Source organism: Neoarius graeffei, chromosome 16, assembly GCF_027579695.1.
Source record: "Neoarius graeffei isolate fNeoGra1 chromosome 16, fNeoGra1.pri, whole genome shotgun sequence".
Classification (NCBI taxonomy): domain Eukaryota; kingdom Metazoa; phylum Chordata; class Actinopteri; order Siluriformes; family Ariidae; genus Neoarius; species Neoarius graeffei.
In genome coordinates, this window is record NC_083584.1 from 70,550,725 (window position 1) to 70,563,392 (window position 12,668).

Below are 12,668 nucleotides of genomic sequence, written 5' to 3' on the forward strand. Positions count from 1 at the left end.
TTCAGCCTAGACTTAAACATTGAGACTGTGTCTGAGTCCTGAACACTACTTGGAAGGCTGTTCCATAACTGTGGGGCTTTGTGAGAAAAGGCTCTGCCCTCTGATGTAGCCTTCATTATATGAGGTACCAACAGACAGCTTGCACCTTTTGATGCATGTTGGAGTGGTGTGTCATAAAGGACCAGAAGTTTGCTCAGGTACTGTGGTGCAAGACCATTCAGTGTTTTAAAGATCAACAGTAGTATTTTATAATCAATATAAAATTTAATTGGGAGTCAATGCAATGTGGATAAGATAAGGGTAATGTGGCCATATCTTCTAGTTCTAGTAAGGACTCTTGCTGCTGCATTTTGAACCAATTGGAGCTTGTTTATGCACGTATTGGAACATCCAGACAGTAAGACATTACAATAATCTAACTAAGAGGGGGAAAAAAGCATGAATTAGTTTTTCTACATCATGTAGTGATATTATATTTCTTATTTTAGCAATATTTCTGAGATGAAAGAAAGCTATCTGGGTAATGTTATTGATATGAGTTTCAAAGGAAAGACTGGAGTCAATGATCACACAGAGGTATTTTACTGTTGCATGTGAAGAAACAGAAAGGCCATCCAGAGTTACTGTGTAATCAGAAAACCTACTTCTATCTGCATGTGGTCCTAATACAAGTACTTCTGTCTTGTCAGAGTTAAGCAGAAGGAAGTTAATAAGCGTCCAGTGTCTGATGTCCTTTACACATTCCTCAATTTTATTAAGCTGGTGTCTCTCATCTGGCTTTGCAGAAACATACAACTGTGTGTCATCAACATAACAGTGGAAACTAATACCATTCTTACAAATAATATCACCTAGAGGTAACAAATATAAAGAAAAGAGCAGTGGGCCTAAGACAGAACATAGTGGAACCCCAAACTTTATCTTTGTATGTCTACAAGAATTACCATTTATATCAACAAACTGATAGCGATCAGTTAAATAAGACCTGAGACAGGAGAGGGCCATTCACTTAACTCCCACAACATTTCTAGTCTATCCAGGAGAATGGAATGATCAATGGTGTCAAAGGCTGCACTAAGGTGAAGAAATACAAGCAGGGAAACACAGCCCTGATCAGATGCCAACAGTAGGTCGTTTACTACTTAACCTGTTCTGTCTCTGTGCTATGATGAGGTCTACATCTTGACTGATACAGTTCATGGATGTTATTCCTATGTAGATATGAGCATAACTGCTGTGCCACAACTTTTTCTCAGATCTTGGAGATAAAGGAGAGGTTTGGCCTACAATTGGATCAGAGGTCAAGGTCAGGTTTTTTAATCAGGGGTTTGATAACTGCTAGTTTAAAGGATTTGGGTACATAGGCAATTCTAAGGTAAGAATTTATTATTTTTAGAAGAGGTTCAATTGCTTCTGGTATTATCTGTTAGAAGAGTTGTGTAGGTAAGGGATCTAGTACACAAATTAAAGATTTTGATGTGGAGATTAATGAAATTAGTTTGATTTCTCTACGGGGAGTAAAACATTCTAATTGCTGATCTGACACAGTTATATTATTAACTACAGGGTTACTTAAATTGTCTGGCCTTAAATTAGTAATTTGAATTTTTTGTTGGATATTTTCAACTTTGTCATTGAAAAAATTAATGAAGTTGTTGCTACTACATATTGAAGTTGTGCATGTGTCTATAGTGGTCTTTTTCCTCATTAATTTTGCTATAGTATTAAATAGGAATCTAGGATCACTTTTGGTATCCTCTATTAGGGTGGAGAGATACATTGATCTAAGCACTAAGATGCATTGATCTAAAGCACTAAGAGCTTTTCTATACTTCAGGAGGCTCTGCCTCCATGCTAATTTGAATACTACCAATTTTATTTGACTGCATTTACATTCTAATTTTCGAGTGGCCTGTTTTAAAGTGAGAGTGTAATCGTTATACCAGTGTGCTAATTTTTTCTCTCTAATCATTTTTCTTTTAAGTTGAGCTACATTATCTAAAGTATAGCGGAACATTGACTCTAAGCATTCAGTTGCCTGATCAAGTTCTGTGGGGGCTGATGGTGATCCAGAATTGATAACTCTGAGAGACTATAAAACTTTGTGCAGGAGCTGACATGAATGTACTGTATATTTAACACAGTAGTGTGGCAAGGTGCATGCATTATTGTTCAGACATAATTTGAATAAGATAATGATCTGAGGTAGCTTCAGACTGTGGAAGTGTGACTATATTTTATATATTTAATCTGTATATTAGTATTAGATCGAGAGTGTGACCACCACAATGGGTAGGTCCTATGACATTCTGATTAACCCCTACTGAATCTAAAATGGATGCGAAAACTTGTCAGAGGGTCTTCTGGGTTATCAATGTGAATATTAAAATCTCCAATAACTAAAGCTTTGTCTAAGGAAACAGCAAGGTCTGAGATCCATCCATCCATTATCTGTAGCCACTTATCCTGTTCAAGGTCTGAGATGAAAGCTGCAAATTTAAAAAGAAACTTAGAATAGGGCCCCAGGGACCTGTTAAGTAACAGAATTGACTGGGTAGACTTGTTTTTTGAGGCTACATATATTAAATTAGTATGAACTTTAAAACTTATTGAATTTATCACCAGATTTGTGTTTTGCCTAGATAATCATTATAAATAACTGCAGTGCCTCCTCCTCTACCAGTTAGACAAGGCTGGTGTATATAACTGTATTCAGGAGGAATAGCTGTTAAATGCTATATATTCATTTTGCTTAATCCATGTTTCTGTTAAACACAGTACATTAAACTCCTAATCAGTAATAAGTTCATTAACAATTAGCACTTTAGACATAGGAGATCTAATATTTAATAGTCCTACCTTTAGATCAAAGGTGCTGGCAGTAGCTGTACAGTCAGTATGATCTAATTTTATATTGATTAGGTTACTGGAACAAACTGAGTATTTCTACTTTTTTGTATAGGATGAAGTTGGGCTTTGAAGGCAAGCACCAAATCAGAACATGCCTGAAGTACAACCCCGATTCCAAAAAAGTTGGGACAAAGTACAAATTGTAAATAAAAACGGAATGCAATAATTTACAAATCTCAAAAACTGATATTGTATTCACAATTGAACACAGACAACATATCAAATGTCGAAAGTGAGACATTTTGAAATTGCATGCCAAATATTGGCTCATTTGAAATTTCATGATAGCAACACATCTCAAAAAAGTTGGGACAGGGACAATAAGAGGCTGGAAAAGTTAAAGGTACAAAAAAGGAACAGCTGGAGGACCAAACTGCAACTCATTGGGTCAATTGGCAATAGGTCATTAACATGACTGGGTATAAAAAGAGCATCTTGGAGTGGCAGCGGCTCTCAGAAGTAAAGATGGGAAAAGGATCACCAATCCTCCTAATTCTCTGCCGACAAATAGTGGAGCAATATCAGAAAGGAGTTCAACAGTGTAAAATTGCAAAGAGTTTGAACATATCATCATCAACAGTGCATATCATCATCAAATGATTCAGAGAATCTGGAAGAATCTCTGTGCGTTAGGGTCAAGGCTGGAAAACCACATTGGGTGCCCGTGATCTTCGGGCCCTTAGACGGCACTGTATCACATACAGGCATGCTTCTGTATTGGAAAATCACAAAATGGGCTCAGGAATATTTCCAGGGAACATTATCTGTGAATACAAGTCACTGTGCCATCCAAAACTCTATAGTTCAAAGAAGAAGCCGTATCTAAACATGATCCAGAAGCGCAGATGTCTTCTCTGGGCCAAGGCTCATTTAAAATGGACTGTGGCAAACTGGAAAACTGTTCTATGGTCAGACGGATCAAAATTTGAAGTTCTTTATGGAAATCAGGGACACCGTGTCATTCGGACTAAAGAGGAGAAGGACGACCTAAGTTGTTATCAGCGCTCAGTTCAGAAGCCTGCATCTCTGATGGTATGGGGTTGCATTAGTGCGTGTGGCATGGGCAGCTTACACATCTGGAAAGACACCATCAATGCTGAAAGGTATATCCAGGTTCTAGAGCAACATATGCTCCCATCCAGACGACGTCTCTTTCAGGGAAGACCTTGCATTTTCCAACATGACAATGCCAAACCACATACTGCATCAATTACAGCATCGTGGCTGCGTAGAAGAAGGGTCTGGGTACTGAACTGGCCAGCCTGCAGTCCAGATCTTTCACCCATAGAAAACATTTGGTGCATCATAAAACGGAAGATATGACAAAAAAGACCTAAGACAGTTGAGCAACTAGAATCCTACATTAGACAAGAATGGGTTAACATTCCTATCCCTAAACTTGAGCAACTTGTCTCCTCAGTCCCCAGACGTTTACAGACTGCTGTAAAGAGAAAAGGGGATGTCTCACAGTGGTAAACATGGCCTTGTCCCAACTTTTTTGAAATGTGTTGTTGTCATGAAATTTAAAATCACCTAATTTTTCTCTTTAAATGATACATTTTCTCAGTTTAAACATTTGATATGTCATCTATGTTCTATTCTGAATAAAATATGGAATTTTGAAACTTCCACACCATTGCATTCTGTTTTTATTTACAATCTGTACTTTGTCCCAACTTTTTTGGAATCGGGGTTGTAAGTGTTGTAGTTGAGTTACTAAACCTCAAGTTGGAGTCCAGTCTCGAGTCCCCAGTGTTCAAGTCTGAGTCTGTTAGGATTGATGAAGGTATGGTGAAGTTAGGATCCAAGAGCAGAACACAGACAGCAATCCAATAAATAATATAATTTAATTCAGGGAAGAAAGGGCATGGAAAAAAGGTAAACAAACAGGACAAAAAACAAATGCCAAAAATAGTCTGGACAAAATGAGACAAACAACTTGACAAAAACATGATGGGCAAAGACAAAAACGCTAGTGAAAAAACATGAACAAGAAAAGACCCTTAGTGCAAGAAACCATGAACCAGAAATAACCCTTAGTGCAAAAAAACATTAACCAAAAGAATGCTAGTGCAAAAACCATGAACAAGAAAAAGTCACTAGAGAGAAAAACCATGAGAAGCAAGAGAGGCACAGAAACAGCTAGAGAAGCAAACGAGACATGCTGGCAAAGTCAGAGTCCGAGAATAAGCAGCAGTAAAAACCAGGAAGTGAGTTCAGGAGAGAAGGAATTCCTGTCCAGGATCCAGATCGGCGCTGGCGTGAGGGATCCATAATCTCCGGAGTGGATGTCCAGGGAGGAGTATGACAGAGTCAAGTCTAAGTCATAAAAAAAAAAAATTTAGTTGAGTCCAAGTCGAGTCCACTATTGATCCGAGTCAAGTCCAAGTCAAGTCCGAGAACAAAACTCCAACTGCACCATTTGACGGTGGCTGTTTTAGCACCATTAACATTACTTTGCTCCTGAACATGACGTATGAACAGGTGAATGTGCATTCTCTTTGCCAAGGAGTGTGAAGTATTCGGTCAGAGATGGTTGGGATGTAAGTGCAGAAGATGTGTTTATTAATACAATTGAAGTCAGGTAAACAATCCAGAACAGCAGGCAAAATCGTAAAACAGTGAAACAGGTCGAGCAAGGCACAAACAGGCTATCATAGATCAGAGGTGGACAGTAACAAAGTACATTTACTTGTGTACTGTACTTAAGTACACTTTGAGTATCTGTACTTTTACTTGAGTATTTTTTTTAAACTTATGACTTTAACTTCACTACATTTGAAAGACAAATATCGCACTTTTTACTCCACTACATTTCTATCAAGGTCCTTGTTACTCGTTACTATGAAGCAGCTTTGAAAGTGGATGTTTTTTCTTTTCTAAAATGCGATTGATTTTTCTGCAGGTGACACTGAGACAGCTGATCAGTAATCACTAGGGTCACGTCACGTCCATAGACTGTATAAAATCAAGTTCAGTGATTTCTCAGCAGCATTATTTGAACATGATCAGTTGATGGCAGAATGGAAGGAGGTGGTTCTTCTCGGGAATGCATGCACCCATAGCCATACCTAGAACCCATGTTTCAGTTTTCTGAAAGGATTAAAGATTCATTTTGTTTTAAATGTTTGCTTTGTTTGCTGAAAACGAACCACATCACGGCCTACAAAAACTCGCCATCCAACCTGCAGAAGCATATTGAGGCATGTTTAAACATTTTATTCCAAGGGAAAGCTTGCGACGAAGTTGTCTGTGCTTTTAGAACTAGCGATAACGTTGCAATAGCTATGCAGTCTGGTTAGTCAAATGACTTTCTATGGATTTGCCCGCCAAGTTGCTGTAGCCTTGTCCATGGCTAATGTTAACAAATAGCTAGTTAACTTGGACAATGTTAGTCAGCATGTAAAAATGGACTTACACTAACATGAATAACATTAACTTATCCAAAGTCCTTTCAGAAATATGTTTTAGCATAATCTTGCCAAATAAACAGAATGTAGAAATCTTTCTTTTCTAGTAGCATTAGCTACCCAATATGACTTTGAGTTTGCTAGCATGGCAAGGCAAGGCAAGGCAAGTTTATTTATATAGCACATTTCATACACAGTGGCAGTTCAATGTGCTTTACAGAAGTAAAAGCAGAACAGTAAACAATAGAAAATAAAATTACATAAAATAATTGGGGAAGAAAAATAATAAGAATTAAACAATAGTAGAAATAAAATAATAAAATGAAATAAAAGTTCAAAAAAGGAATCAGCCTCGAGATTAATTATTATTATGGGTTTAACTCATAAAGCGCACTCTTCCCGTGGCTCTTCCACGAGGATCACCAAAAATCGTCCCGCAGACACAATCTACGAGGATCACCAAATAAAATCGTCCCGCAGACAAAATCTATGAGGATCACCAAAAATCGTCCCACAGACAAAATCTACGAGGATCACAGTAACAAAGAATTAAAGTAAAAGTAAAATCATTAAAATCCAAGATTAAAAAGAAATTAAAATAAAGAAAGTAAATCATTAAAATCAAAATTAAAAGAAATTATGTTAAAGGAAATTAATTACTTAGGTAAAAATTAATCAAGTGAAAGCATCTGAAAACAGCTTTGTCTTGAGCCTGGATTTAAAACTAACAACAGTAGGAGCATTTTTGATATCATCTGGAAGTTGGTTCCAAAGCTTAGCAGCATAGCAACTAAAGGCTGCTTCACCACACTTCGTTTTGACAGCTGGTATTACTAGCAAGTTTTTCTCCTGTGATCTTAGAGACCTAGTTGGTGCATATAATTGAAACATATCCAGTAGGTAGCTGGGTCCCATCCCATTTAGTGTTTTAAATAGAAGAAGTAGTGCTTTAAAGTCAATTCTACAGCTCACTGGGAGCCAGTGCAGAGACCTTAGGATTGGAGTGATATGGACTACCCTTTTTGTTCTTGTAAGAACCCTTGCTGCTGCATTTTGGATTAGTTGAAGCTCTTTGATGGTCTTTTTTGGAAGACCTGTGAAAAGGCTATTGCAGTAATCAACCCTACTGGAGATGAAAGCATGAATAAGTTTTTCTAGATCATGTTTTGACATGAGACCCCTGAGTTTAGAAATGTTTTTTAGGTGATAGAATGCAGACTTTTTTACCACTTTCATATGACTGTTGAAGTTAAGTTCGCTGTCAATAAGGACACCAAGGTTTTTGACCATATCCTTTGCTTTAAGCCCCTTAGTTTCAATAACAGTGGCAATCCTAAGCCTTTCCTCCTTTTTGCCAAATATAATTGCTTCAGTTTTATCTGCGTTCAGCTGAAGAAAATTGTGAGACATCCATTTGTTAATTTGGTCAATGCATCTATGAAGAGACTCAAAAGGGGCATAGTCATTAGGTGACATAGCTAAGTAAAGCTGAGTGTCATCTGCATAGCTATGGAAGTTTATTGAGTTATTCTTAATAATTTGTCCAAGTGGGAGCATATAAAGGTTGAATAGTAATGGTCCCAGGATTGAGCCCTGGGGAACCCCACAGTTCAAGGACACGGGTGATGAACTGTGGCCTCCAATGGCCACATAAAAAAAATCTTTGTTGTAGGTAAGATTTTAACCAGTTGATTACTATACCAGTAAATCCAACCCAATGCTCCAGTCGATGTAACAGTATGGAATGATCTACCGTGTCAAATGCAGAACTTAAGTCTAAAAGCACCAAGACTGATGTTTTACTAGCATCAGAATTAAGACGTAGGTCATTCATGACTTTAGTAAGAGCTGTTTCAGTGCTATGATTGGCACGAAAACCTGACTGAAACTTATCAAAACATCCATTTAATGTCAGGAAGGCAGTTAATTGATTAAAAACAATTTTTTCAATTATTTTACCAACGAATGGCAAATTGGATATGGGCCTGTAGTTGTTGAGTACTGAGACATCCAGGTTATTCTTTTTCAGTAGGGGTTTTACAACCACTTTTTTCAGAGATGAGGGAAACATGCCAGTTCGTAAGGAGGTGTTGATAATCTGAAGTACCTCGTCTGATATTAGGTGAAGAACAGATTTGAAAAAGACTGTAGGTAAAATGTCCAGTTCAGATGTGGAGGATCTGAGACTTTGTACTGTTTTTCTCAGAGTCTCAACATCAATTAAACTAAATGTTGACATTGTATTACGACCCCCTCTCTCATTATCCAATGGTTCCAGATTTTGAAGTGTTTGCACCTGTGTGGCTATATTCATACATATTTTATCAATCTTTCCTTTGAAAAAAGATGCAAAGTCGTTGCATGTGTTAACTGAGAGAAATTCAGAAGGCATTTGTTTTGATGGGTTTGTTAGCTTTTCAACTGTAGAAAATAGCACACGGGCATTGTTGATATTCCTATTAATAATGTCAGCAAAAAAAGACTGTCTTGCTTTAGAAATTTCTAAGTTGTATTTACATAACATCCCTTTGTAGATTTGATAATGAATCTGGAGTTTAGATTTACGCCATTTTCTTTCAGACTTTCTACATTCCCTCTTTAACATTTTAACTGTTGGATTTAGTTTCCAGGGTGCTTTTCCTTTGTCTATGACTCTTTTGGTTTTTAAAGGAGCAATAGCATCCATAATATGATTCATTCTTGAATTAAAAATTTCCATTAGATCATCTGCACAATCTGAAGATTGACATGGGAGTTCTGAGAATGCCTGCTCAAAAAGAGCTGCTGTGCCATTGGTAATTACCCTCTTTTTTACAGTCACAGACTTGTTTTGAAAGTGAGGGGAAATGGAAACATCAAAGAAACATCAGGTGGCGCTTCACTGACTAGCCAACTTAACATTAAACCACCATGATGGCACAGCATATGTTCATTTTGTGAATTCACATTTCTGTCTTTGGTAACAGCATTAGGTTTTGTAAGCGTTGTGGCAATAATATAACAATGCTTTGACAGAAAATGTACTTTTAATACTTAAGTATTTTTAAAAGCATGCGCTTCAGTACTTTAACTTAAGTAAAAACTTGACTGTCCAACTTTCAGTTGTATCAGAGTAACATTTGAACAGTGAGATCTGTACTTTGACTTAAGTAATGAAGTTGGGTACTTTGTCCACCTCTGTCATAGACTAGGCAGACTCAAAGACGAGAAACAGGAAATCAGGGATCAGGAAACCAAACAAGGAAACAAGGCTCGGTAATATGTCAGCAACGCAACTCAATACTTTGCAAATTTAGTGCATTTTCACAGTTTTTATATAGGTGCGCTGATTGTGCCTTAATTCTGTGCAGGTCCAAGTCATTTAAGGCATGCATGCGAGAGTCCGCTTGGCGCACACGCTGTCCAGAGCATGCCCGAGAGTCTATCTGATGCACGCGCCAAGGCACACAGGTGTGAAACTCTTGCACGAAATTAGTACAAAAATTAATGTAGATATAAATATCTTATGCCAAATTATTATAGCATGTTACAAAACATAAAGAAAAAATCCGAGTCTGTGTCTCCAATTTACAAGTCCGAATGCAGTTAATGCATGAGTTCGAGTCCAAGTCTGAGTCATCAGTGCTCAAGTCTGGTAGTAGAGTACTGAGTAAGAAACTTCACATAATAGCCTATTATGCTCAGGAAGGAGGCAGCCTGAGCAGCTGATCTGTGCTTGGGGATGGCCTGTCCACATTGGACTGGAGTGGAGTTGTGCCACCTCCTGACAGCTGGAAGTCCACATACTCAATGGCCAGCACAGAGAAGACACATTTTTCAATACTGAGAGTTAACTTGTGCTCAGCTAGGGCTCTAGTGAGTTGCTCGACATGGAACTCAACAGTAGTGGTAGGCCCATGTACAACAATGTCATCTAGATATAATATGGCTGGTATGGCAGCCAGCACAGAGACCATAACCTTCTGGAAGCAGCTGGGGGTGGAGCTAGGACCAAACAGCATACAGGTGAAGTGAAATACTCCTGTATGTGTAAAAAAAAAGTTGAGGTTTCTGCTGCTGGGATAGAGAGGCAACTGTAAGTATCCCTGTCTGAGGTCGAGTTTGGAGAATGCTGTAGAGCCGTGGAACTGAGCTGTGAGCTCTTCTGAGGCAGGCAGTAGCAACTTGTCAGGAATCAATGCCTTATTCGCTGCACATAGATCAACACAGAAACCCAGGGTCCCTGACTTCTTCCTAGCCACTACTAAGTTTGAGACCTAGGGCAAAGCATCCATTGGCTCAATGATGCTGGCATCAAGCAACTGCTGTAGCTTGGCTGAGACCCCATCATGAAGAGCCAGTAGGATTCGGTGCAGTGGCTGCATGACATACTTAATAGAGAGGTTGAGGAGAGGTTAGTGATCGAAGGCAGCAAGGCAACCTAGGCCTGCAAAGAGTTATAGCCACTTTTGCTACCAAGGTGTGGCAATGGTCAGAATTGCTAGTGTCCTGAACACACGATGTCCCTCGGCTCCCAAGTAGTGTTGCAATAGTGTTTTCTTCTGAGTTACATTCAGATAAGTTTCTAAGGACTGTACCAAGGGAGGCCAGGGTATCAGAGACTTGCTGGGCAATGCTAGGAAGGGCACAGGTGGTGGGGAAGTAATATCAGCTATCATCATCATCATCATCATCAATTGTGATGTTGGAAAGGATAAACAAGCACAGTTGTAGCATCAACACAACATGTCTTTTACTCTGAACTTTTCTAAAAGACAATTTGCAAAAACAGACTTAAGTAATCCAATACCCATCACTAAGGCATAACACAATGATTGCAGCACAATTGAACAACACTAACTCAATGTATCACTAAAAACCCAGTGTGCAGACATTAAAAAAAATGATTTCCTGAGTCAAATACTGATTAGCAGCGGCACGGTGGTGTAGTGGTTAGCGCTGTCGCCTCACAGCAAGAAGGTCCTGGGTTCGAGCCCCGGGGCCGGCGAGGGCCTTTCTGTGCGGAGTTTGCATGTTCTCCCCGTGTCTGCGTGGGTTTCCTCCAGGTGCTCCGGTTTCCCCCACAGTCCAAAGACATGCAGGTTAGGTTAACTGGTGACTCTAAATTGACCGTAGGTGTGAATGTGAGTGTGAATGGTTGTCTATGTGTCAGCCCTGTGATGACCTGGCGACTTGTCCAGCGTGTACCCCGCCTTTCGCCCATAGTCAGCTGGGATAGGCTCCAGCTTGCCTGCGACCCTGTAGAAGGATAAAGCGGCTAGAGATAATGAGATGAGATGAGAATGAGAAATACTGATTTGCTACATGAGAAAAGGCTGCATCTCAGTCATTACTGAAAAAGTCACTGACTCGAACACTGAGCCACTGAATGAGAGAGTGAGCAAATGAGCAAAAGATTTACTGAATGAAACAAATACTGACTCGAATCTGAGAGACGGGAGTGAATCTCAATCTTGACTGAAAGGTTCACTGATTACATTTTTTTTTAGTACAACTCCGATTCCAAAAAAGTTGGGACAAAGTACAAATTGTAAATAAAAATGGAATGCAATAATTTACAAATCTCAAAAAGTGATATTGTATTCACAATAGAACACAGACAACATATCAAATGTCGAAAGTGAGACATTTTGAAATTTCATGCCAAATATTGGCTCATTTGAAATTTCATGACAGCAGCGCATCTCAAAAAAGTTGGGACAGGGGCAATAAGAGGCTGGAAAAGTTAAAGGTACAAAAAAGGAACAGCTGGAGGACCAAATTGCAACTCATTAGGTCAATTGGCAATAGGTCATTAACATGACTGGGTATAAAAAGAGCATCTTGGAGTGGCAGCGGCTCTCAGAAGTAAAGATGGGAAGAGGATCACCAATCCCCCTAATTCTGCGCCGACAAATAGTGGAGCAATATCAGAAAGGAGTTCGACAGTGTAAAATTGCAAAGAGTTTGAACATATCATCTACAGTGCATCTCATCTCATTATCTCTAGCCGCTTTATCCTTCTACAGGGTCGCAGGCAAGCTGGAGCCTATCCCAGCTGACTACGGGCGAAAGGCGGGGTACACCCTGGACAAGTCGCCAGGTCATCACAGGGCTGACACATAGACACAGACAACCATTCGCACTCACACCTACGGTCAATTTAGAGTCACCAGTTAACCTAACCTGCATGTCTTTGGACTGTGGGGGAAACCGGAGCACCCGGAGGAAACCCACGCGGACACGGGGAGAACATGCAAACTCCACACAGAAAGGCCCTCGCTGGCCCCGGGGCTCGAACCCAGGACCTTCTTGCTGTGAGGCGACAGCGCTAACCACTACACCACCGTGCCGCCTATCTACAGTGCA